We start from the raw sequence: 24,696 nt of genomic DNA, 5'->3' as shown, positions 1-24,696 counted from the left end.
CCTGCACTTGCTTCAAACCTGTTACATCTCGAACATTTTCCAGTTCTGACGAAGGGTCATCGACCTGAAATGTTAACTGTTTCTCCACAGATGCTGTCTGACCTGCTGAGTATTTCCAGCACTTTCTGTTTTTACTTCAGATTTTGAACATTTTGCTTTTGTTTCATAACTTAGATAAGAAACGACTCTTACACAGAACATCCAGGAAAGACGACAGCGATGGTTTTGGGCACATTACAAGAAAGGAAAGTGCCAGCATACCTCTCAAGGTCCTGCACATGAACGATCTTCATGTGCGAGGCCAAGCAGTGAATGTTGGCAGGCTATTTAACAGTGGAAGGCATCACAGCTAAGCCTGATCATGGGTCCTCCAATACGTTCTAGCAGGGATTATGATCAGAAGCAGGAATCCTGGCTGAGGGCATTGCGGCCAGTTGCAGCACCCCAACTGCCATGCTGGCTGAGATCAGCTAGCTCAGCATAGTCTAAGAATTAAACACGAGAGCTATGGCTTAACTACATGTTGCCCTCGCCAAGTGAGCCATTGGGAGTCTCATAATTTTCCTTTAGTTTAGCTACTCCAACAATAGCTTATCTGTGGACATCACTGTGGGCCACACTCTGTTAAGCTGTTTGCAACATCACCATCATTCCATGATTCGATGAAAGGAGGCTGCTACAAGGCCCATGAGGGGCGCTCTGGGTCGTCCCCGCCACCTTACCCCATGGTGGGCCCCCAGGAAGTGACAGTAACTGCTGCGGACAGAAGGGAAATCCAGGCCAGCAATGCTAAAAATGTACCGGAGGCTTATATGGGAGATGGGACTGTGGCACTTTTGGAAACGGGGAGAGAAAACCCAGGAATGTTTTATTGCCTCCAATGACTTGGTAAAACTGAATTAACATGCCCACAGTTGAAATGACATGATTGTTGGTATAAAGGGAGCATCAATCCAGCTCTTAGTGGGTATGTGTTTAGAGCACACAACTGCACTGCATTGACATAATTTGACACTACACTGCATGTCTCACTCTGAGAAATTATAAAATAACAAACTGGTGCAGCAGGGCCATGTTCTGAGCTTAAGGCTGAGGCACATTGTGGGGGAGAGTGGAGGGAACTTTACTCAAAAGGTCAAATTCAAAACTAATTATTCACTCGAATCTCACGACGTTTTCTGTCCTTTTGAATTTTTTTAAATTATAGTTTTTTGTTTAAATGCTTTTTTAAAAATTCATTTAAATGGAAATCACTACTATCATCATGGAAACTGGCTCACAGCAATGTCCTAAGGCATGACAGCATGAAGGAGCTGAATTAGCATCCACACAGTTGAAATGACAAGATCGCTGAAGCACCCTGGCTTAATGGCTACATCTACTAAAGGTAATTCAGCTCCCTCATGTTATTGGGTTCAGGAGTTCTGTTCCTCACTGAGTTCCCCCACTGAGGTCATCTTTGCTAACGACTTAAACAACAACAACAACTTGCATTTATATAGCAAAATAATATAAGCCAAACTAGTCGCACACAAAAAATGCTGAAGCTAATGATTTTTTAAAGGGTTGCATTTGGCAAGACCCCCATCCTTAATCACACCTGAGGCAGGCAGCTCAGGTGTGGGCACAACATGATGTTTCACACTCGTGTGATAAGCAGCACCTTAAACACGCCTCTCTAGAATGTTAGATCTTTTATTTCCATTTATCTCCCCAACTGTCCTGAAAGCATGGATTTATGTTGAAGTATGTTTCCGCAGGTGCTGGCATCCACAGATACTTTACTCAAATGGCAGTTCGTCAAGTGCGTGCCTAGACAGTGAGTGTTAGGAGCTGTTTCAACCTTTGCAGGGGAAGGGGCGCAGTATCACCACTAAACCAGATCCTGTTCTCGCCCAACGTCCACAAGTGTGTACTTTCCGGCGTGGATTACTGGGAATTTCAGTAAGCTCCCCGCTGGAGTGGAGCTAATTTGCAGAACAAACAGGAAACTGTTCAACCTCCGTCGCCTCCAGTCCAGATCCAAGGTCGTCCCTTCCTCTGTCGTCGAATTACAGTATGCAGACGACGCTTGCGTCTGCGCACACTCGGAGGTCGAACTCCAAACCATCGTTAACACCTTCACCGAAGCATACGAGAGCATAGGCCTTACACTAAACATCCGTAAGACAAAGGTCCTCTACCAACCTGCCCCCGCCACACAGTACTGCCCCCTGATTATCAAAATCCATGACAAGGCCTTGGACAACGTGGACCACTTTCCATACCTCGGGAGCCTACTGTCAACAAGGGCAGACGTCGATGACGAAATCCAACACCGCCTTCAGTGTGCCAGTGCAGCCTTTGGTCGCCTGAGGAAGAGAGTGTTTGAAGACCAGGACCTCAAACCCAGCACCAAGCTCATGGTCTACAGAGCAGTAGTAATACCCGCTCTCCTGTATGCCTCAGAGACATGGACCATGTACAGCAGGCACCTCAAAGCACTGGAGAGGTACCACCAACGCTGCCTCCGCAAGATCCTGCAAATCCATTGGCAGGATAGGCGCACCAACGTCAGTGTTCTCGCTCAGGCCAACGTCCCCAGCATCGAAGCTTTCACCACGCTCGATCAGCTCCGATGGACGGGTCACATCGTCTGCATGCCCGATACGAGACTCCCAAAACAAGCGCTCTACTTGGAGCTCTGACACGGTAAGAGAGCCCCAAGTGGGCAGAGGAAATGCTTCAGGGACACCCTCAAAGCCTCCTTGAAAAAGTGTAACATCCCCACCGACACCTGGGAATCCCTGGCCCAAGACCGCACAAAGTGGAGGAGAAGCATCCGGGAAGGCGCCAAACACCCTGAGTCTCTTCGCCGGGAGCAAGCTGAAGCCAAGCGCAAACAGCGAAAGGAGCGCACGTCAACCCACCCGCCCCTCCAACCACCGTCTGCCCCACCTGTGACAGAGACTGTAGGTCCTGCATTGGACTCATCAGTCACCTGAGAACTCATTTTTAATGTGGAAGCAAGTCATCTTCAGTTCCAAGGGACTGCCTGAGAAGAAGAAGAAGAGGATTACTAGATAGAGATCAGAAGCAGGCATCCTGGCTGATTTTCACTAGCAAACCCCGCGCCCACTCCTCGCTAGCACAGAGGTTCTGAGGCCAATTGTAGTGCCCCAGCTGAGCCCTTTAATCATTCTCGAGGTGGGCAGAACAAGCGTCAGACATGACAGAAACTTTAACACTGCAGTGTGAAAAATGGCATCTTAAAAAACTATGTAAGAAACCCACACCAAAATTCAGATCGATATTTTAAAAATCCATAATTCATTCCTTTGTTCCCCCAGCCATCTCCCAAACTTTCACAGTTTCTTTGCGATATTATTTTGTTGATATCCAGGAGAATTTTATACAGTCGCCTGCATAGCAAACTCTGCTTTTATCTGCATTTGCAAAATGACTCACAATAAATGGACGTTCTTAATAACACAATCAGTAGACATAGTTGCATGACAGATAGCCGCAGCATAACCCTCATAACCTCCTTCTTTTAAAGGCCCTTAGGCTGCAAGAAAAAAAGCACGTAATAAATATTCAACGGAGGAGAACTGATTTTATCCCATTTTCTTATTGCATAGATCATTCACAGTGGAGTTAGGAAGTGATCCTAATGTTCAGTGTGAGCTTTGTAGGCTGTCAGGGAAATGATAAATGAGTCGGAGAGAGAGAACGCAAAATCCAGTGGATTGGTTTGAAGTCTATCGGGTTGCTGGTGATTTGTATTCAGGACGGGTTTCTAATTGTCACATTGTGATGTGTTGCGGTGCCAGGCTTTAACTTATTAGGTCCTGTATCTGTTATTAACCTCTCTGTCATGCTTGAAGCCACGGGAATGAAGAAAACAAAGAATCTGATGGAATCATTTTAGCAGAGTGTTTTGCGACTAAAACATGCGGCTGGGAGCAACAGCACTCTGGACAGCACACAGATTTATACCTTGTTCTACAGTATAGTTTGTGCTTTGAAGGAAATTCCGGCGTAGTAGCCTGATTTTTTAAAAATCCCTAACGGCTAATGGATTATTTTTTTCAACATGCCTGGCACAGCACGATATGCAATCTTTATTTTCCACCGATTTTCTCCCTTTCTCTCCTGAAGGTTCATAGAGTGATACAACACTGAAGGAGGCCATTCGGCCCATCGTGGCTGTGCCAGCTCACTGAATGAGCTACCACTCCCCTGCTCTATCCCCTTAGCCCTGCAAATCTTTCCTTTTCAAGTATATATCTAATTCCTTTTAAAAGTTACTACTGAATCTGCTTCCGCCACCCTTTCAGGCAGTCCATTACAGATCATAACAGGCCGCTGACTAAACAAATTTATCCTCATCTCCCCCCAGGCTTTTTTGCCAATCATCTTAAATCTGTGTCCTCTGATTACCGACCCTTTTTTTCACCCTTTCTACTCTATCAGGTGCCAGTACCTCTCTCAATAGGTCATCCTTCATGTCTTACCAGAGCCAGTGAGTGTCATCAGGCTATTAGACAATGGAAGGCATGTCAACAGACCCTGCCCTCATCTGGCACGGAAACCCATGGCAATTCTTTTCTCCCGAAGCCAGTTGTAGCGCCTCCACTGACATGCAGCTGAGACAACTCTGCAAAGGCCAGGCACTGGCTCTGGGACTTCCCTGGTCTGTATGGCACGGTGCCTTTGCCAACCGAGCAATGAAAGGAGGAGAGCGGGGGCTCTACTGAATGATGTTAGCGTGTTCTCCAATCTGCCCCAGACCTCTGAGATGGGCACTCAAAGGTGTGCAAGAGTAGCCCTAAGCATATGATTTTCCCTAGATTCCCTGTAGATTATTCCCCAGCCTTTGCTTGGCATTGCCCTGTGATGGTAGGACCACGGTCAAGAACCGAGATGAAATCACAGAACTGAACCATATTGTCCTGCCACTCTCTGGAAGAATGTGTTGGGCATTAACATGCTTGTTTCCAGGGTGTCTGAATGTAATAATTTATATTAACAGCTTCAATAAAAGCATCAGCTGTGGCTCAATGGGTAGCACGCTTGCCTCTGAGTCAGAAGGTCGTGGGTTCAATTCCCATACCAGAGACATGAGCACACAATCTAGGCTGACACTCTAGTGAAGTACTGAGGGAGAGTGCTACACTGTCGGAGGTGCTGTCTTTCAGATGCGACGTTAAACCGAGGCTCCGTCTGCCTTCTCAGTTGGTCGTAAAAGACCCTATTTCACTATTTGTTGAAGAGCATGAGAATTCTCCTGGTGTCCTGGCTAATATTTATCCCCCTCCAAAACAGATCATCTGGTCACATCGGTGATTGTGGAATCCTACTGTGTACAAATTGGCTGCCATGTTTGCCTACATAACAACAGTGACCACACTTCAAAAGTAATTCATTACTTGCGCTTTGGGATATTCTGAGGTCATGAAAGGTATTTTCTCAATGCATGTTCTTTCTTTATAATAAATCCTGTCTTTGCCATTTATACTTTTTTTTGGTTTATTTTAAATATTGACATTTTTAACCAGAATACATGAATTTTTCTATACACCTCACCTCACCAGGCCTGTGATTAAAAAAATACTGGTCTGTGAGCACTGCGCAGTATCGACCAGGACGATTCCAGCTTTGATCACTGTTCTGTGCTGATTTAGCTCATCTCCGCTAACACAGAAATGTGGTGCTGTAATAGGCCACAGTGTGCCTAGGCTAGAGAGGGAAATATCAGTATCCTGATGTTTGGATACTAAGGGAACCAAGGGATATGAGGATAGTGCGGGAAGGTGGAGTTGAGGTAGATGATCAGCCATGATCTTATTGAATGGCGGAGCAGGCTCGAAGGGCCAAATGGCCTGCTCCTGCTCCTATTTCTTATGAGTGCTGTCCAGTGAAGGCAGCATTGGGCTTGGTTTTAACAGCTCCCATAGGTGAATAGCCTGCCAACTCATACTTAAAGAATGACCTCTTGGTAGCAGAAAGGCCGATAGCATCTGTAGAACCACATCCCGGTACGACACTTTGTTATATTTAATATTATGTTATGAGACAATTCTAATACACCTGCACTTCATTACCTTGCTTCAGGGTGGGGTGGGGTTAGCAGGTAGTGCAAATCATGTAACGTCCTTCAGCAGTCCAGTGGGTTCCCAAAGCAACAGCAGCTCCAAACCAACATGTCTGATGTCCACCAAGGTCCGTGAATGTCTTGCTAATAGGGATTTTTGACCGGATATGCCATATACATTACCAACAACCCTTTTAGTAAATACACTGAATTACACTTGTTAAGCATAGACCCTTTTTGTTAAAACAGTGTTTGAAATTCTCACCCGACACACTTTAGTTTTTATCCTATTAAGTGTCTAATAATGAGGGTTACTTTCATTAACGTGCAGTGTTGCACTTCTATGGATGCTTAAGCAACAGATTAATTTCTTCTATTCTGACCTTTGCAAATATGAATCAGTCAACAGTTTACCCAAAGAGGTCAGTTTTTTAATACTTCATTATTCACCAGTTCTCACTTGACCCTTCGAGTGCCAGATGGCTCAGGGGAAACTCTGTCTCCCTGAGCTAATTAAGCAATCATTTTCACTATCCAAGCTTATGGCTAAAGGGTATCACTTGGATGAGATACCAGAGAGCTGTTGGCTCTTGTGTTATCATAACCCAGCACCTTCAGCAGAACAGAAGTCTAGAAAATTGGAAGCAGAAGTTGTCCTCTTTAAAAAGAAAATCTCTCAAAGAATCATGATTATTTTAAAAATCCTAATACAGGAAACTTTCTGGTATCCGGCACTGATGGGACCGAGCTGGTGCCGTTGGATCAAAACTGCCGTATAATCCAGCCCTAATGTTAAAACATACAGAGCTTTTCAGCTCCGTGTGAATCAACAAACCCTGTTGCTTAGCAACAGCTTCAAAACAGTTGGCTGCAGCTGCAAGCGTCTCTTGCTTAGCTACAGACCTTGCAGAGCCTGACTGGGGAAAAAAAAGCAACGAGAAGTAAAAAAACTTATAGAAAACGGCTCCTGAATTTTGCCGGTAGATGGAGCTTTCCGGACTTTTAACCTCCGGTTAAACGAAAGTTTCCTGTACTCTTTTCCATCTAGTCCCATTGATATTCTTTCCATATTTTGATTGAAATAATTAGTACAATTGATGATATTGTGGGCGCTGTCTTGACAAAGTGAGTGAGTTTGAGGATGGTGAATTAGTAAACACCAGTTGAATTTATTTAAGGAGTTGGCCATTTAGGACTGAGATGGGGAGAAATTTCTTCACTGGGAATCTTTGGAATTATCTGCCCCAGAGGGCTGTGGATGCTCAGTCGATGAGTATATTCAAGGCTGAGATCGATAGATTTTTGGACTCTGAATCCGGGGATCGGGCGGGAAAGTGGAATTGAGGTCGAAGATCAACCATGATCTTATTGAATGGCAGAGCAGGCTTGAGGGGTCGTATGGCCTACTCCTGCTCCTATTTCTTATGTTCTTATTTCTGTTGAAAAACACCAATGAATGTGCCAACTTCTATAGTGGAGGATGCCACCAAGGTTAGAGGAGGAGGGAAGAAGAGACAAATCAAGAAGTACTGGTAGGTGATACCAAAATGGCATTTTAAAAGCCTGTGGATTGTAGAAGGAAGGGAAGACTTAAAGAGGCTCCATAGGTTGTGGTCCAAGGAAAGAATGAGTTAAATTACTAGACTGTCTTAATTTCAACACAATAAGGATGCTGGGTGGAAGATGGAATAGTTGCACCTTAGGAAAAGTAAGAGTTCAGAGGAGCAAGGACCGAGCAGTGTCAATCAAATAGAGAGACAAGAAAGGTTGTGAGAGAGGGAGGTCGGAGGCTAGAAGCGAGAAGGATTAGTTATCAGGTAACAATGTGATGTGATTGCTGAAGAAAGAATAAAATAGTATTTATATAACATCTTTCAGATCCTTGTGTCATTCCAAAGTACTTTACAACCAATGGATTACTTTCGAAGGGCACTGTCATTATGTAGTCAAATGCAGCAACGATTTAGCTTACAGCAAGTTCCCACAAACGGTGTTGATTAAGGGAGGAATGTTGATCAGGTCACTGGGAAAACAAGGTTACACTTTAATTGTGCTTTAGGAGCCTAGAAATTCGTCTTGGGCGGCGGCGCAAAATGGGCGGTATTGGCTCGGCCGCCCGTTATACGCAGCGCCTGATGGTCAGTTCCATTGGCTGCACCTAAAAAACAGCATTTCCTATGATACAGTACAGCACTTAAGTGTCAACCTAGATTATGCGGATGGTGAGAGCCTCTCTTACAGAAGCTGAAGCTGCTTTTGTATTGCTGTCAGATCTTGGGAGAGCGAGCTAAGTGTGCCACTCTCCCGCACTTACCTTTCTGACGTGCAGCCCGCTTTCTTGTAAACTGTGCGTCCTCAAACTGGTGACATTTTGGTCAGTGTACAGAAAGGTGAAGTCATAGCGTGTGTGATGGAGTCGAGACATCACCGCCAAAGCACAGTGCAGTCGTCGGAGCAGAGCATTTACTGTCCAGGAAGACGGATGGCTGTCATGAAGACCTAGTAACAATTGGTCTTCCAGCCACTGATCTAAAATAAAATCCAGCAGGTTTATTTTTAAGTGGCTGCAATGGAGCCTGCAGCCAAAGACCGACATAAAAGCAGCTTGAAATCTCGTTCTAGTGTGGGGTGTAATAGAAGTAAAGATTTACTCATCTCTGTTCATAGGAACATGGGAACAGGAGCAGGCCATTCAGCCCCTCGAGCTTGCTCTGCCATTCAGTTAGCGCATGACTTGTAGCCCAACTCCATATTCCTGCTTTAGATCCATATCCCTTGATATCCTTATGTAAAAAATCTTAAGCTCCAATTGTCCCAGCATCCTCAGCCTTTGTGGGGAGAGAATTCCAGATTTCTATTACCCTTTGAGTGAAAAAGCGTTTCCTGATTTCCCTTCTAAATGGCCTGGCTCTAATTTTAAGATTATGTCCCCCTCGTTCTTGATTCCCCCATCAGAGGAAATAGTTTCTCGGTGTCAGTTGTCTGTTCAGTCTGAAGGATGCAAGAAAGCAACATACGAACTATGACGGACCCTCTGGTCCACCCAGCCTGTCCCACACAGTAGCAATACCTTGTGTATCACAATATATACACCCCACCCCACCGGAAACCATGTGATCTCCTGGGAGAGGCTAAAAACCCCAGGCCAATTGGGGGGGGGGGGAAACCTGGGAATTTCCTCTCCAACCCATCTAGGCGATCGAAAATAGTCCAGGAGATCGCTCTGGCCCTGAATTCCCTGCAGTACCCACCTTCTGTAAGAGGTGATCTCCGCCCCAGCCAGAAACTGGTCCAGCTATTGCTTTAAGGAATTCAATGAATCAGCATCCACCGCACGAGATGCAGCCTGTTCCATTATAAACATGAAAGGTAGTTATTCTAGGACAGTTTCTGCATTATGTACTTGCACAGGGCTGTGTGTGCTCTCTGTCTTCTTTCCTTTAGTGGATGTAGACCAAGAGAGAACATCAGGCTTGGAGTCTGGCCATTCACCCATGGGCCTCAGGAGCTGTGATCAACACACACTGGCATCCATTACAAATTGACACTGAATTCTGACCTGGAACTTTTATTCCCTCCCAAAGAATTGAGCTTGTCGAAACATGTTGAGGATGTCTGACTTTACAGTTTTGGACTCCAAGATCAGCTAAAACAAAATAACAAATGTTAACTGTTTAAAAGTGCAGCCCACAAAACACGACCGAGTTTAATTTCCCACCTGCTGGTTAGTCTTCACCTGTTAAAGTTCCATCTGCACTATTTCAATACAGTCATGAACTCGTTTGCATCAAAGAACCAAGCTACAAATTTAGAAACAATTGTCAGGGATATCAGCAAGTGAACGCCTAGCACTTTGAAAAGAAAGACTTGCATTTATATAGCGCCTTTCACCATCTCAGGACGTACCTAAAGCACTTTACAGCCAGTGAAGTATTTCTTGGAGTGTAGTCACTGTTGTAATGTGGGAAACGCGGCAGCCAACATCCCACAGCAAGCTCCCATAAACAGCAATGTGATAATGACCAGATACGTAATCTGTTTTAGTGATGTTGATTGAGGGATAAATATTGGCCAGGACACCGGGGATAACTCCCCTGCTCTTCTTCCAAATAGTGTCATGGGTTCTTTTACGTCCACCTGAGAGAGCAGGTTTAACATCTCATCTGAAAGATGGCACCTGCAACAGTGCAGCACTCCTTCAGTACTGCACTGGGAGTGTTAGCCTGAGTCTTTGGAGTGGGACTTGAACCCATAACCTTTTGACTCAGGTGAGAGTGTTACCCACTGAGCCACAGCTGACACTGATCAATACACACTGGCATCCATTATAAATTGACACTGAGTTCTGACCTGGAACTTTTATACCCTGCCAAAGAATTAAGCTTGTCGAAACACGCTGAGGGTGTCTGACTTTACAGTTTTGGACTCCAAGATCAGCTAATACAAAATCAGCGAGTACAACATTCTAACATTCTCCTATTTTAACATAGACATTAACTCATTTATACTAAACAGGTCAGCACTACAATAGTGAACATGTTAAGCACTCAGCCACTATGATCAGCTTTCCAGACTGTAATATCTTACAAACCCCTTACTTTCTTTATAAATAAAGGAAGTGTGATGATGCAATAGGGAAATGAGGATAATATTAGGCTGACATCATTGTTAATGCAATCATTTACTTTTTTTAAACAAGTTCGTCCAGCAGCAGGAGAAGTGAAATAAGGGCAAGGTCCATAGTACATAGATAGGGTTGCCAACTCTCCAGGAATTAAAGAGTAATTTCCTGCACACTGCTGCGAGTAAAGCCCGGGAGAAAGATCATAAGGGCATTAAAAAAATTGTGTGCCCTTTCATTTTCTTTGAACATTTTAGTTTATTAGTTATAAAAATATTGGACATGTGGGGAAAAAAAGGCTGTTTGACTGGGTGGGGCGGTTGGAGGTGGGAGCCCATGTGATGAAATGCCCAGGAATACATCCAACCAAAGTTGGCAACCCTACTAGTACAGGATGTCACTGTGGTTATAAAGAGTAGGAGTTAAGATTAATCAAGAAACAGTGGTTGAGAGACAGCAGCGGAGATTTCAGAGCAGGCTGTGACCGACTGTTTTAGGATGTGAGTCTGCCTGAAATATTCCCCAGTGTGACAGCAGCACTCTCTCAAACCCATCGCTCTTTCACCTATAGCCGTCTCTTGATATTTGTAACACCTCAGATGAGCAGCTGCATTTTTCATTATTTGTGCGAGAGAATATTGTTTCGTATAAAGCCTCAGATCTGAAAGAGACAGGGCAATCTCATTGTTAAGACTTGTCTGTAGCCAAGACCTCTTGGCTGTTTGACTCCAGAAATGAAGGGAAAAATGACTTTTCCAGGTCCGTACGCAGAGGGAGGGAGTGGGGTTACCACCAACCCTCCAGAATTGCCCTGGCGTCTCCAGGAATTGAAGATTAATCTGCTGGACACTGCTGCGGGCAACCCTGGAGAATAATCATGGGGGCGTTACAAAATGGTGTGTTTTTTCCATATTCTTTGAACACTTTTGTTAGTTCTAGAAATATTAAAATGGAAAAAAAGACTGATTGGGCGGGGCTGTTGGAGGCGGGAGGTTATGTGATGAAACCCCCCAGGAATACGTCCAACCAGAGTTGGCGACTCCAGGAGGGAGGATGAAGAGAAAGAAAATCGAGGATGAGTGGATGGACTGCACTCAAATATCTCCAAGCACCAGCAACTCTGACAGACACACTGGAGCAGGTTACACACCCTTTGTTTGGGCTATGTTGCATGGGCAGAGAGACAGAAAGAAATACATTTTAAAAATGAGAAATAGAAAGGTTTAGACTGATTTGGTAAAGGTACTGCCCGATGTGTAGCTGAGCCACACGGAGCAGGAATGTGCCCGGTTCACTCTCTACTGTGTGATAAGTCAACTGGTTTCCACCAGGTCGGTGACAGAGGAGTTACAACTGACCTCAGCACCCAGGGTTAAGGAGAGGACAATTTAGCCAGGGTTCCTGCTCCTGGTCTAGTGATTCCCAGGGAAGTGTGTGTGCGTATGTGCATGCGCATGCGTGTTTGTGCATGCTTGTGTGTGCGTGATTGTGTGCGTATGCATACATGTGTACGCGTGCGTGTGCGTGTTTGTGTGTGTGCATGCATGTGTGCGTGTGCATACATGTTCATGTGTGCGTGTGTGTGGTAAGATCAGCACCAAGCTGAGCTGTGATAACCCCCACAGTTGAATAACGTGCCGGCACTCAAATTGTAGAATCACACAAAAAGCATGGCTATTGGGGTGAGGTTCTGGAAGTGATTAGTGCTCTTGGAATTGTATGCCTACATGATGGGGGTTTTGAAAGAGTAGGTAGGGAGAAACTGATTCCACTAGCAGGAGGGTTGGTAACCAGAAGACACAGATTGAAGAAAATGAGCAAAAAAATCCAGGGGGAAATTAGGAGCGATTTTTTTTTACGCAGCGAGTTGTTACGATCTAGAATGCACTGCCTGGAAGGGTGATGGAAGCAGCTTATATATTGGCCCAGAAATTCGGGTCGGGGGCTTCCCGCGGGTGCAAGCCCCCGATCTGCACTTACCTTGCGCGCCGGCCGTTGAGCTCTGGGCCCCCGTGGAATTCCGATCCGGGGCCTGGTCCAGCTGCTGGCGCGCAGTGCTTGCGTATCCCAGGGGCGCAGTTAGTTCGATGCGTCCCCTGGGGTCACGTGGGCCATGGGGAGCCAATCGGAGCAGGGAATGCTCCATTCATAAGTCTGACCAGAAGTGCTGTCAAGACTTATAAATACTACGGCCCCAAAATAGCACTAAATCTTTAAATAATTTTTTTTTTATCACATTTTTTAAATAAACTATAAATGACATGAAATAACTATTTTAAGCAATTTAAATTTTTGAAAAAAATAATTTTATTTTCTAACGGGGCTAAAAATAAACTTACGCCTGCATTTTATATTTCTAAATTCTGCAGGCTTACCCTCCCGGGAAAACCTGTAAAAAAAAAACTAAGTTCGATGCGCACGCGCAGCCTCTCCCGCGCACACGTTCGACCTCTGAACCCCTTCGTTCAGAGGAACGGAAGTGCCGGTTTCCCGCGCATGCGCAGTGTATGCAGGAAACCGGCACTTCCATTGGGCCTACGGGTGAGTACCCCATGCGTACTCACCCGTGGAGACCCGAATTTCTGGGCCAATAACTTTCAAAAGTGAATTGGATATATACTTAAAAAGGAGAAATTTGGAAAAAGTGAATGGGCAGGGGAGTGGGACTAATTGGACAGTTCTTTCAAAGAGTTGGCTTGGACATGAAGGGCCGAATGGCCTCCTTCTCTGCTGTATGATTCTATGTGTTAGCATTTCAGAAGGGAAGAAAGTTGGAAGAGAGGAATGAGGGGCTTTCCAAAAATTGGTTGAGTTTTACTGTGTGCTTGAGATGATGAAGAATGATGCAGGCTAGAGTGGCGTTTCAAGGCAGTTGCTCATCTTATGTTTGGGATGCTGTTTATAAACTGCCTGAGTTAACTAAGCTATCGCAAATCTTTAATGTGTTACTGTCTTAGAACACACTTAAGGTTATGTGTTATTACCATTTGCGAGTGTTGACACTACACTCTATCCTTGTTATAACTTGGTCCTTGAGAGCCAAGTTTTTTGTGTGGAAGTTTTATAAATTAACTGTATTAAATATAACAGGAAAAAGTCAACTTCAACGAATTCTTAGGACATTGGCAATGCTATTTGTATAAAACCTATTTTCTGTTTTTACTCCCAATTTTCTCCCTTTCTCTTCTAAAGATGCTGCCCTATTGCTAAGGTATGGCCCAACAGGCGCCAGCTGCCCTGTACCTTGCTTAAGTGGTCACTCTTTGTATGTTAGCCTAGACACTGTGTGACAGCAGCTTATTCAACTGTGGTGGGCATCACCGCGGAGTCTGATTCAATCGTATCTTCATCTTCCACCCACACACACACCCTTTCCAGCAAGAGTAACTGGATATCGGCCAGAAAGGGGAACATTGGCTGATCTTTCCCCTCCCTACCCAAGCCCATTGAGGCCATTTGTACCGTTTCTACTGCTCCCTGGCCAAGATCACCCAACTCAGCAAAGGCCAGGGGTTGAACGTTGGACATTGCTAAGCTGTATGGCTCAATTCACAGTGGGCAATAACCAACAGGGGAGTCACAGAGACATTTAGAGCTGTGAAGGTGTTGACCAGGATCAGTGAGTGAATTGTCACACATATCATACACTGCACAATGTAATACATTTGTACAAGTGCTGGAAGCAAGAATGTATGTGCCTTTCTTATCTATGGCTCACTGGAGTATAGGACAGCAAGTCTAATTTCTATGTTTTGTAGCCTTTCCGACGTATTCAGAAGACACTTAACAAGAGTTGACTGGTACACCTGTACCTCGGAGTAATGCTGAGAACTTGTTTAGTGCTGAAGTGATGGGAAAAGTCCTGAAGGTCTTGTTGCATCTCGATGACCTCTGCGGGTGATTTTTCCAATTCTCCAATCTGGTACAGAATGTAATTTACCAAGATATTCCCCAACATCAGGTAGCTTTAAAGAAAGAAAGAATTTGCATTTATATAGCATCTTTCATACACTCAGATCATCCCAAATAGCTTTACAGCTGATGAATTAACAATCGTTTGTCTTGTGTCTGCATCTTGTGACACGTAGATCCTTTCAGTTGTCCGCCATTAGGCTTGTTAACATCCTGAGTGTCACACAGCCACCAAGTAGCACCAGTGCATATATCTGACATTTCAGTTGCCGTTCAATGACACTTTAATCTCCCAACTTTAGGCGCGGTGTTGTAATGTAAACGAGGGGTAATTTTAACCTAACCCGCCAGGCAGGAAACTGACCAGATCGTGTCCGACTTCAGTTTCAGACTCCAGCTGCTTTTGACCTCTGTTGACTTCGAAGGAGAGTAAAATCACGCGGGGTGTAAATCCGGCTTTCAACCCGATCCGTTCAGTTTCCCGCTGGGCAGATTATAGTTAAAATTGCCCATGTGGCAGTAAGTAGCTGCGGCGTGTTTTTTGGTGTAGAGTACTCTGGATCTAACCTTGTTGCACGTGAGCTGGGATTGCTTGACGTCTGCACTGGGTGTCCGACATGGATCATCTTCTATTCTCCAACATCCCTCACCGTGATGAGCACAAAATTCACACAAAAAATATATATTTTTTTAAACCTGGCTTATTTACACATTTATTTCACATAACTGAGTGGACTATGATGGATCTTTGTTTCTCTCTCTCTCCACAGATGCTGCCTGACCTGCTGAGTGTTTCCAGCATTTTCTGTTGTTAGAAACATAGAAAAATAGAAGCAGGAGTAGGCCATTCGGCCCTTCGAGCCTGCTCCACCATTCAATATGATCATGGCTGATTCTTTATCTCAATACCATATTCCCGCTCTCTCCCCATACCCGTTTATGCCTTTTGTGTCTAGAAATCTATCTACAGGAAACTCTTTTTTATCCGGCACCGACGGGACCGGCGTGGTGCCGGTTGATCAAAAAGTCCAGATTACAGAGAGGTATACTTACCAAGGTACGAGAGCTCCGTACACGGCCACAGGTGCAGGAGCCCTGGTTACACGGCACTTGTGCAGGAGTCCCGGTTACACGGCAACAGATCCAGGAGTCCCTGTTGCACGGCCACAGGTGCAGGAACCCCGGTTACACGGCCACAGATCCAGGAACCCCGGTTACACGGCCACTAATGTATAGTAAAACTTACCTGAACCTACTCCTGAATTTTGCCGGTTAAAGGAGAGTTTCCTATATCTCCTTCTTAAATATATTCAGTGACTTGGCCTCCACAGCCTTCTGTGGTAGAGAATTCCACAGGTTCACCACCCTCTGACTACAGAAATTTCTCCTCATCTCAGTCCTAAATGTCTTACCCCGTATCCTGAGACTGTGACCCCTCGTTCTTGACCTCCCCAGCCAGGGAAAACATCCTCCCTGCATCCAGTCTGTCTAGCCCTGTCAGAATTTTATACATTTCTATTGTTATTTCAGATTTCCAGCATCCGCAGTATTGTATGATGGAGCGTATTTGCTACAATTGTTAAAGTGCACTTTATGCTCACCTTGACGTTTCCCTTTAACATTAGGAAGAAAATATAAGCCAATGTGTGGGATGGAAAGTCACGGATCTAGTATCTGAACATCTCTCTTAAATCTTTATTCTCCGCAAATTAAGATGTTACAAGAGGTTGGAAGCTTTCAGACTATGTGAAAATTACAGATGGTGGAAGAAGGAAATTGCCAGGAAAGGTCCACAGGGATGAGGTAAGCAATGGCTGCTGTTCAACATTCAATGTGCTGCTTGACCTTGAGGTTTGCAAATCGTTCATGCCTCAATTTCTTTTCTGATGTGAGGAGGAGTTGTATTCTTTTCTAAACACCTCGCCAGTTCCAACCACAGCATTTAAAAAAAATATATAATGTAATAATACAAATAGGTGTCACTCTGAGCGATAGATTTTTCCTGTTGCCACATTTGTTGGTCTCTAACTGCCATTTCTGAGCTACTTACTGTCCCTTTTAATGGGCTGTTTAAAAATGATTAATTAATTCAAATTCTCTTGATGTTAGCCAAAGCACTCACACTCTACTGCTATTTGTTAATTAGTTGAATTTCCACATATCCAGCGTCAATCCGTGGGAGTTATTCAGATTTCACCATCTGTTATGATTCAAAAATTAAATGACATTTTATTTTTTTTAAATTTAATTTCCTGGTATTGTTGACTTTATGCGTACAATAGTTCAGCTTACTATTAAGCTCGACAGTTGTCAACAACATGACTGAAGAGAGACACTCAGTCAGGGGAGGCCTGGGCCAATGAAAGGCAGCCCAATCATCCAGTTCAATGGTGTAGCTAAAGAGGATTCTAGAACATTCGGCATTCTGAGGGGGATTGACAGGATAGATGCTGAGAGGTTGTTTCCTCTGGCTGGAGAGTCTAGAACTAGGGGCCATAGTCTCAGGAGAAGGGGTCAGCCTTTTAAGACTGAGATGAGAAGAAATTTCTTCACTCAGAGGGTTGCGAATCTTTGGAATTCTCTACCCCAGAGGGCTGTGGGTGCTGAGTCGTTGAGTAGATTCAAGACTGAGATAGATAGATTTTTGGACTGATGGGGAATCAAGGGATATGGGGATCGGGTGGGAAAGTGGAGCTGAGGTCTAAGATCGACCTGAAATGTTAACTCTGGCCTGGATATTAACAGGAGCGAGTTGGGTGGGGGGGCGGGGTGGTCAGGGGTGGCGTTTCAGAAGTCCAGGTTTCCCCACATGCTTTAACTCCACAAAGTGTGTCTTTTCTTTTTGACAGGTTTCCTGCCTGGAAGTCAGCCTGGATTACAGGCTTGGCTTCCAGTCAGTCGGGGAGGACTCCGGAGCAGGCCGCAGGAACATGGATCTTCGACCCCGGGGGGCGGGGGGGAGGGGGGGGTCCAATCCCCAGCCCCAGGGGGAGTCCGATTTCCGACCCCGGGGGAGGTATGATCTCCGACCCCAAGGGGGGTCCGATCTCCAACCCCAGGTTCTTTCTATGAGAGGAATCTGATGCTGGAGGAGATCGGGAGGCTGGGTGGAAGCACTCCTGCTCCTTCTGGCCCACAAGCAGTGCTCCCCGAAGCTGTCCTCACCTCCCTTCATGTGCCGGGTTTCCCGAGGCCTGGGAAATCAGGCCGGCCACAGTTAAACCTGCAAAGCAGGTTAAGACAGAAGCTACCAGCCTCATTAAATTATTTCAATTGCCAACCCCTCTCCTGGGAGTGAGTTGGCTGCCCACCCCTTGTCACGCCTCCGTTAAACCCGGAAGTGGGCGTGTTGGAGGAAGGTCGGGGTTGGGTTTGAGATTTAAATTTTTTTTAAAATCTGACCCGACCCTAACCCACCCGTTTTTGGGGGTTAAAATTCACAGCTCTGTTTCTTTCTCCACAAATGCTGCCTGACCTGCTGAGTGTTTCCAGCATATTCTGTTTGTATGTCTATATTTTTCATGGCGTGTTTTACTCTGTTAAACATACAGAAAAAGGATTTTTAAAAATTCAGGGAAAAAAAATGCCTAATCTTTTTAATGATTTTTTTTTATATCAGCAGCAAAACGAACATCGGAACTTAAGCCATCGAGTCTCCCCACTCCAGCCCACACCAATCTTATCCCACCCTTGTCTGGCTTTGGACTATGCTAAAGATGGTCATCCTAATACAGGCTGTTGTAGCAGAGGCACTTAGACCAGGTATAACCTTAATATATCTTAATGATTTAATCAAGGATATCCCAACAATTGTTTCCATAGTTTTATTGGTCTGTTTAACTCTTGTGGGTATACAAGAAAAATATAGGAAGGAAAATGCATGTTATTTTGTGAATTTTATGCTAATCAAAACACATTCTCATTTTGGGGCATCTATTGCCAGCATCAAGCACTCCAGGTCAGGTGTAGCATAGGTTAGATGCAGTGTAAAGTTCCCCCTACCCTGACCCAACAATCCACCTCAGACTCAATCTCATATTAGCCACCCTGTGGCCTCTTGAACTGAGATTGCCAGTTTAGGCTATTGAATGGGTAGTTTTGTCCTGTGGGGCCCATGCCCACAAGGAACTGGATTGAGACTTCCCAACACATATTCCACCACAACCAGAAGACAGAAGAGAATTTCATCCCATCAGTCTGGGTTGGGTTTTCAAACCAGATCCCAGAGATGAAAAGACAATATCAGCAGAAATGCATCGTCAACAAGGAAACCCTGATACGATAGCAAAATACTGCGGATGCTGGAAATCCGAAATAACCACAGAAAACGCTGGAAAAACTCAGCAGGCCAGGGCAGCATCCGTGGAGAGAGAAACAGAGTTAGCGTTTCAGGTCGAAGACCTTTCGTCAGAACTGGAAAAAAAGCAGGAAAAGGGATAGATTTTAAAGCTGGTGGGGGCTGGGAAAAGGGGGAGGGGATGAAAGAACAAAAGGGAAGGTCAGAGATAGGATAGAAAGCAGGAGAGATTAAGAGACATTGAGAGACAAGGAAACCCTGATCATGATCTCAGAGAACTGTTGCAGGGACAGCTGCCAATCCCATTATCGGACCTGCCTGGACATGCCAAGGTATCAACATGCCAAGCCAGAATGAGCTTCACTGGGGATTCGCAATCAGATAAAAATTAAAAAGCAGCTTTTAATAGGCTGTTATATGGGTATGATTACAATTTTATTAGCAATTAGTATCCTGGGACCTAGCTTGTAATTTCTTTTAATCTATTTTTAACTTTTCAAAAATGGAACCATTTAATGTGGAACTTTTACACTAGATATAATATGCCAGTGTACCCTCTCATCATCTACTGCACCCAGACTATGGACTGGATTTTAATACTGGAGGCGTGTAGGAGGCGGAACTACAACTTTCGGGGTTGTAGTCCCGCCTCCATTGAGTTGTGGCCAACCCATGTGATTTTCACTTGATTGACCTTGTTGAGCCCGCCCAGCGGGCTCAGCAGGCCAATTAAGGGCCACCCGGCAACAGGTGACGTCACAGATTGACATTTCATCTGTCAAGAGCTTTTGACAGTTGAAATATCAGCGTTTGACAGCTCTTTGAAGCTGTCAAACACTGACAATCTGTACTCCAAGTTAATTCCTTCCTCTCAGGCTGATTTAGAGATCTCTCCAGAACAGAAAGCTGAATGCTGCAACTTTTGACAGCTGGCGGCCATTCTGCTTTCTGTGCCGGTGAGATGAGGGACTCCCGAGACCTGAAGGAAGAAAGGCTGTAAAGGTAAGAAAAGGTAAGTAAACTTCTTTAAACACTTTACACACACCAAACACACTTACCTCTACACTCATGCACCCATCACTCACCTGAACACCGGACATCTCGAACCCTCCAAGCCCTTCAGCCCGACGATCCGCCTCGCTAACTTGGCGTGGTTTGGAGCCGTCGGGAATCCTACACTTCAGGAATAAAAATAGGGATTAGGCTAAAAACTGCCTGTTAACTACCTGTTAACAGGCAGTTAATTGGCACTAATCCCCTTCCCGACTCGGGGAGGCGGCTCCCAGCACAGGTCGGGTATCCGCCTCCTTTGAAACTGGCATGGAGGCGGGTTGGGGGCGGGATGGGTTCGTGCCCCCCCGATTTCGAGATTTTAACCCCCCACACGCCTCCAATCCCGCCTCCACAGCCCAATGAAAATCCTGCCCTATTAGTCCGCCTTGGAGAGATTTTCTGATTTATTATTCATGTCTGGACTCAATTAATATCTATATTTGTCGAGCTCCCTACATTTATGCTATCTGACCGTTTTGTGCGGAGAGGCCTCAATAAAATATCCCCAAACTACTCCTCGTCATAGATTACTTAACTTTAATGACACAGTCTCACTTAGGCTTGTGTGACCACCAACCCCTTTGTCAAAGCTTGGACTCAGTAAATGAGGGCACATCACGGGTAAGTTACAGGAATAAGATTACCAGTCCACTGGGAATTAAGGCACTTGTTCCAATATAGTACCGAATCACGTCAAAATGCTTCAAACAATGAACTGGGAATCCCTGGCCCAAGACCGCACAAAGTGGAGGAGAAGCATCCAGGAGGGCGCCGAACACCTCGAGTCTCTTCGCCGGGAGCAAGCGGAAGCCAAGCGCAAGCAGCGCAAGGAGCGCACGTCAACCCAAGCACCCCACCCACCTGCCCCTTCAACCACCGTCTGCCCCACCTGTGACAGAGACTGTAGGTCCCGCATTGGACTCATCAGTCACCTGCGAACTTATTTTTAATGTGGAAGCAAGTCATCCTCGGTTCCGAGGGACTGCCTAAGAAGGAGAACTTGCGGAATGCGGTGACTGCTGTTATGTAGGCAAATGCATCAGATGTTCTGTGCCAGCAATGTCCCAGCACAAAAATGAGATGAAGGGCCCGTCAGTCTTTTTTTTTTAAGATATTGGTTGGTAGAGGTATGCTGACTGCTGAAGCCAAACATAGAAGATAGGAGCAGGAGTAGGCCATTCGGCCCCTTGAGCCTGCTCCGCCATTCAATGCGATCATGGCTGATCATCCAAATTCAGTACCCGGTCCCTGCTTTCTCCCCATACCCCTTGATCCCTTTAGCCTTAAGAAATATATCCAACTCCTTCTTGAATATATTTAATGAATTGGCCTCCACCGCCTTCTGTGGTAGAGAGTTCCACAGGTTCACCACTCTCTGGGTGAAGAAATTCCTCCTCATTTTTGTTCTAAATGGCCTACCCTTTATCCTTAGACTGTGTCCCCTGGTTCTGGACTCCCCGACCATCGGGAACATCCTTCCTGCATCTAGTCTGTCCAGTCCTGTCAGAATTTTATACGTTTCAATGAGATCACCTCTCATTCTTCTAAACTCCAGCGAGTACAAGCCCAATCGACCCAATCTCTCCTCATACATCATTCCTGCCACCCCAGGTATCAGCCTGGTGAATCTTCGCTGAACTCCTTCCATGGCAAGAACATCCTTCCTCAGATAAGGCGACCAAAACTGCACACAATACTCAAGATGTGGTCTCACCAAGGCCCTGTACAACTGCAGCAAGACATCCTTGTTCCTGTACTCAAACCCTCTCGCTACGAAGGCCAACATACCATTTGCCTTCTTAACCGCCTACTGCACCTGCATGCTTACCTTCAGCGACTGGTGCACAAGGACATCCAGGTCTCGTTGCACTTTCCCTTCTCCCAATCTATTGCCATTTAGATAATAATCTGCCTTCCTGTTTTTGCCACCAAAGTGGACAACCTCACATTTATCCACGTTATATTGCATCTGCCATGTTTCTGCCCAATCACCCAACCTGTCCAAATCATCCTGGAGTTTCTCGACATCCTCCTCACAGCACACATGCCCACCCAGCTTTGTGTTGTCTGCAAATTTGGAGATATTACATCTAGTTCCCTTGTCTAGATCATTAATATATACAAGTTTATCATTTCATCCAAACAATGCCCAGTGCTGGAGTTTCAGCCTACATTATCTGCTGGTAAGGAATTCAAATGCATAACCTTCTAACCAAAGGCAAAATAGGAACAGGAGCAGGCCTTTTAGCCCCTCAAGCCTGTGCCGCCATTCAATGAGATCATGGCTGATCTGCAACCTAACTCCATATACCCACCTTTGCCCCATATCCCTTAATACCTTTGGTTACTAAAAATCTATCAATCTCAGATTTAAAATTAACAATTGACCCAGCATCAATTGCAGTTTGCAGAAGAGAATTCCAAACTTCTATCACCCTTTGGGGGAAAAATTCAGTTGTTTGCACCTCCCGTGAGCACCTTAAGAGGGCGCTAATGGGGCGCAAAGCAACTAGCGCCCGGGCGTGGCAATGTTTGCGTCACTCACGAAATTAACTAGACATTTTGCGGCGGCGCTAAACACTACCGCCACGATCTCCTGCGCCGGCAGATCGTGACATCAGTCGAGTGTGCAGCGCCCCGGACCGGATATTGAGTGGCGCCCCCTGCCTTACCGCCTGCCGCTAGCAACGACAGATTGAGGGGAGCGTTTTGCAGTCAGGAAGGGACTGGGGGAGCGCTATTTAAAGGCGACCGCTTCCTGCCTTTTTTTGTTGGTGACATTTTTGCACCACGCATTTTGAGAGAGAGAGAGAGACTTCTGGAGAGATTCAACGCTGTGTGAAGGAGTTTTGGGTACTGAGCAGCACTTTGCAGGTTCATTTTGATTTGCCCTTCCTTGCTTCGCCAGCGCTCTGAGGTAGCGCCTCACTCCTCGGCCTGTGCGCCTTAAGACAGGTGTGAAGCGCCTGATTTAGCGCTCCAATCACCTCCAGGGGTGATAAAAGCCAAGTTTGCAGTCGGAGGCATTAATTAGCGCCAGGCACTAAACTTTGCGCACGGCCGATAATGGCGCCCCAAATGGGGTGATACTGAATTTTTCCCCCTTTGTGTGTAGAAGTGTTTCCTAATTTCACTCCTGAAAGGTCTGGCTCTAATTTTTAGACTATGACTCCTAGTCCTAGAATCCCCAACCAGTGGAAATAGGGTAGTTAGACAGAAACTATCTGTTCCCCTTAATATCTTGAAAACTTTGATCAAATCACCCCTTAACCTTCTAAATTCTAGGGAATACAACCCTAATTTGTGTAATCTCTCCTCATAAAATGCTACTAACTGAGGCAATCTGATGTACAATGCAGATAAGAGCATTCATAAGCCCTTAACACAGTGGGGTAGAAAATTGAACTTGATAACACTGCCCCAATAGAATTCTCTTGCCTTCTGTTGACGGAGAGGGAATGAGGAAACAACACTGTATCCCAAACAAGTCAACAACTGTGCAAGTGTGAATGATGGTCCAGAAGCAGATGCAGCAGCAAGTCTGCTGAGGGCTTCAGGTGAAGAAGAAGTGGTGCAAAATGCCCCTTGGACTGTACTGTCAATACCAATGCTCTACCGTGTCCCCGGTAATTGCAGCTCTATTCCCAAGTCTCCTGTTACATATGCCAAAAATTCACAAATAAGCATTGGGCAGAAACTGGCAGGCGAAATGTCCATCTTATTCCAGTCTAATATTTTGGGTTACTTTACACTATGGGAAGGTTTTGAGGATAACCTTGATGCAACACATGGCGGGCTTGCCAAATTGAAGACTACTCTGCTTCAATTGAGATGAAAAGCGGAGATAGCAGAACCTTTGACGAGCAAGCTTGCGATAGCACTTCCTGCCACGTGCCAGTTAACGACCTGTTAAGCAGCCTAATAGAAAGGGCTTTCAGTCTATCTGCACTTGTTGAGATATGAACATTGGGGGTAGAGATTTGTTTTGGGCGGTAACACAAACAGGGTGGTATCGCATGGGCCACCCGACATTCATTTCCGCTGTAATCAATTGAGCTGGTTATCGGGCGCGACATGTAATGGGCGGCCCATCCAATACCGCCTGTTTTGTGTTACTACCAAGACGAATTTCTATCCCATTGTTTGCATCTTCAGGTTCCGTCTATCAGAGGTACAACCACATATTAAGCGGGTGTGGACATCACACACAACAACAACTTGTATTTATATAGCACCTTTAACATAGTAAAACGTCCCAAGGCGCTTCACAAGAGTATTATAAGACAAAAAATTTGACACCGAGCCACATAAGGGGATATTAGGACAGGTGACCAAAAGCTTGGTCAAAGAGGTAGGTTTTAAGGAACGTCTTATATTCGCTAGAGTTTAGAAGAATGAGAGGGGATCTCATTGAAGCCTATAAAATTCTAACAGGACTAGACAGACTAGATGCAGGAAGGATGTTCCCGATGGTCGGGGAGTCCAGAACCAGGGGTCACAGTCTAAGGATAAGGGGTAAGCCATTTAGGACAGAGATGAGGAGGAATTTCTTCACCCAGAGAGTGGTGAACCTGTGGAATTCTCTACCACAGAAGGCAGTTGAGGCCAATTCATTAAATATATTCAAGAAGGCATTAGATATATTTCTTAAGGCTAAAGGGATCAAGGGATATGGGGAGAGAGCAGGGACAGGGTACTGTGTTTGGATGATCAGCCATAACTAGGGCTGTAGAAAGG

At 45.4% G+C, this 24,696-nt stretch overlaps 1 protein-coding gene across 10 annotated transcripts in view; it reads left to right on the top strand.

The window, feature by feature from the left end:
* LOC147099958 (uncharacterized) overlaps positions 1 to 24,696 on the top strand; it is a 93,940-nt gene that overhangs the window by 43,015 nt on the left and 26,229 nt on the right. For 7 of the 10 annotated variants that reach the window (XR_015073774.1, XR_015073776.1, XR_015073777.1 and 4 more), the window contains 2 exons: positions 16,235 to 16,412; positions 18,229 to 18,371. The gene's annotated coding sequence lies outside the window, so the exon portion shown is untranslated. Of the gene's footprint in view, positions 1 to 5,307; positions 5,444 to 16,234; positions 16,413 to 18,228; positions 18,372 to 24,696 lie in introns of all 10 variants that reach the window. The other 3 variants (XR_015073780.1, XR_015073782.1, XR_015073781.1) reach the window with 3 other exon arrangements.

Source organism: Somniosus microcephalus, chromosome 27 (genome assembly GCF_052327205.1).
Source record: "Somniosus microcephalus isolate GS21.2 chromosome 27, FLI_Smic_1.0, whole genome shotgun sequence".
In the NCBI taxonomy this organism is placed as follows: Eukaryota; Metazoa; Chordata; class Chondrichthyes; order Squaliformes; family Somniosidae; genus Somniosus; species Somniosus microcephalus.
The sequence above is the reverse complement of the archived record's forward strand: the minus strand, read 5'-3'. Positions and strand labels throughout refer to the sequence as shown.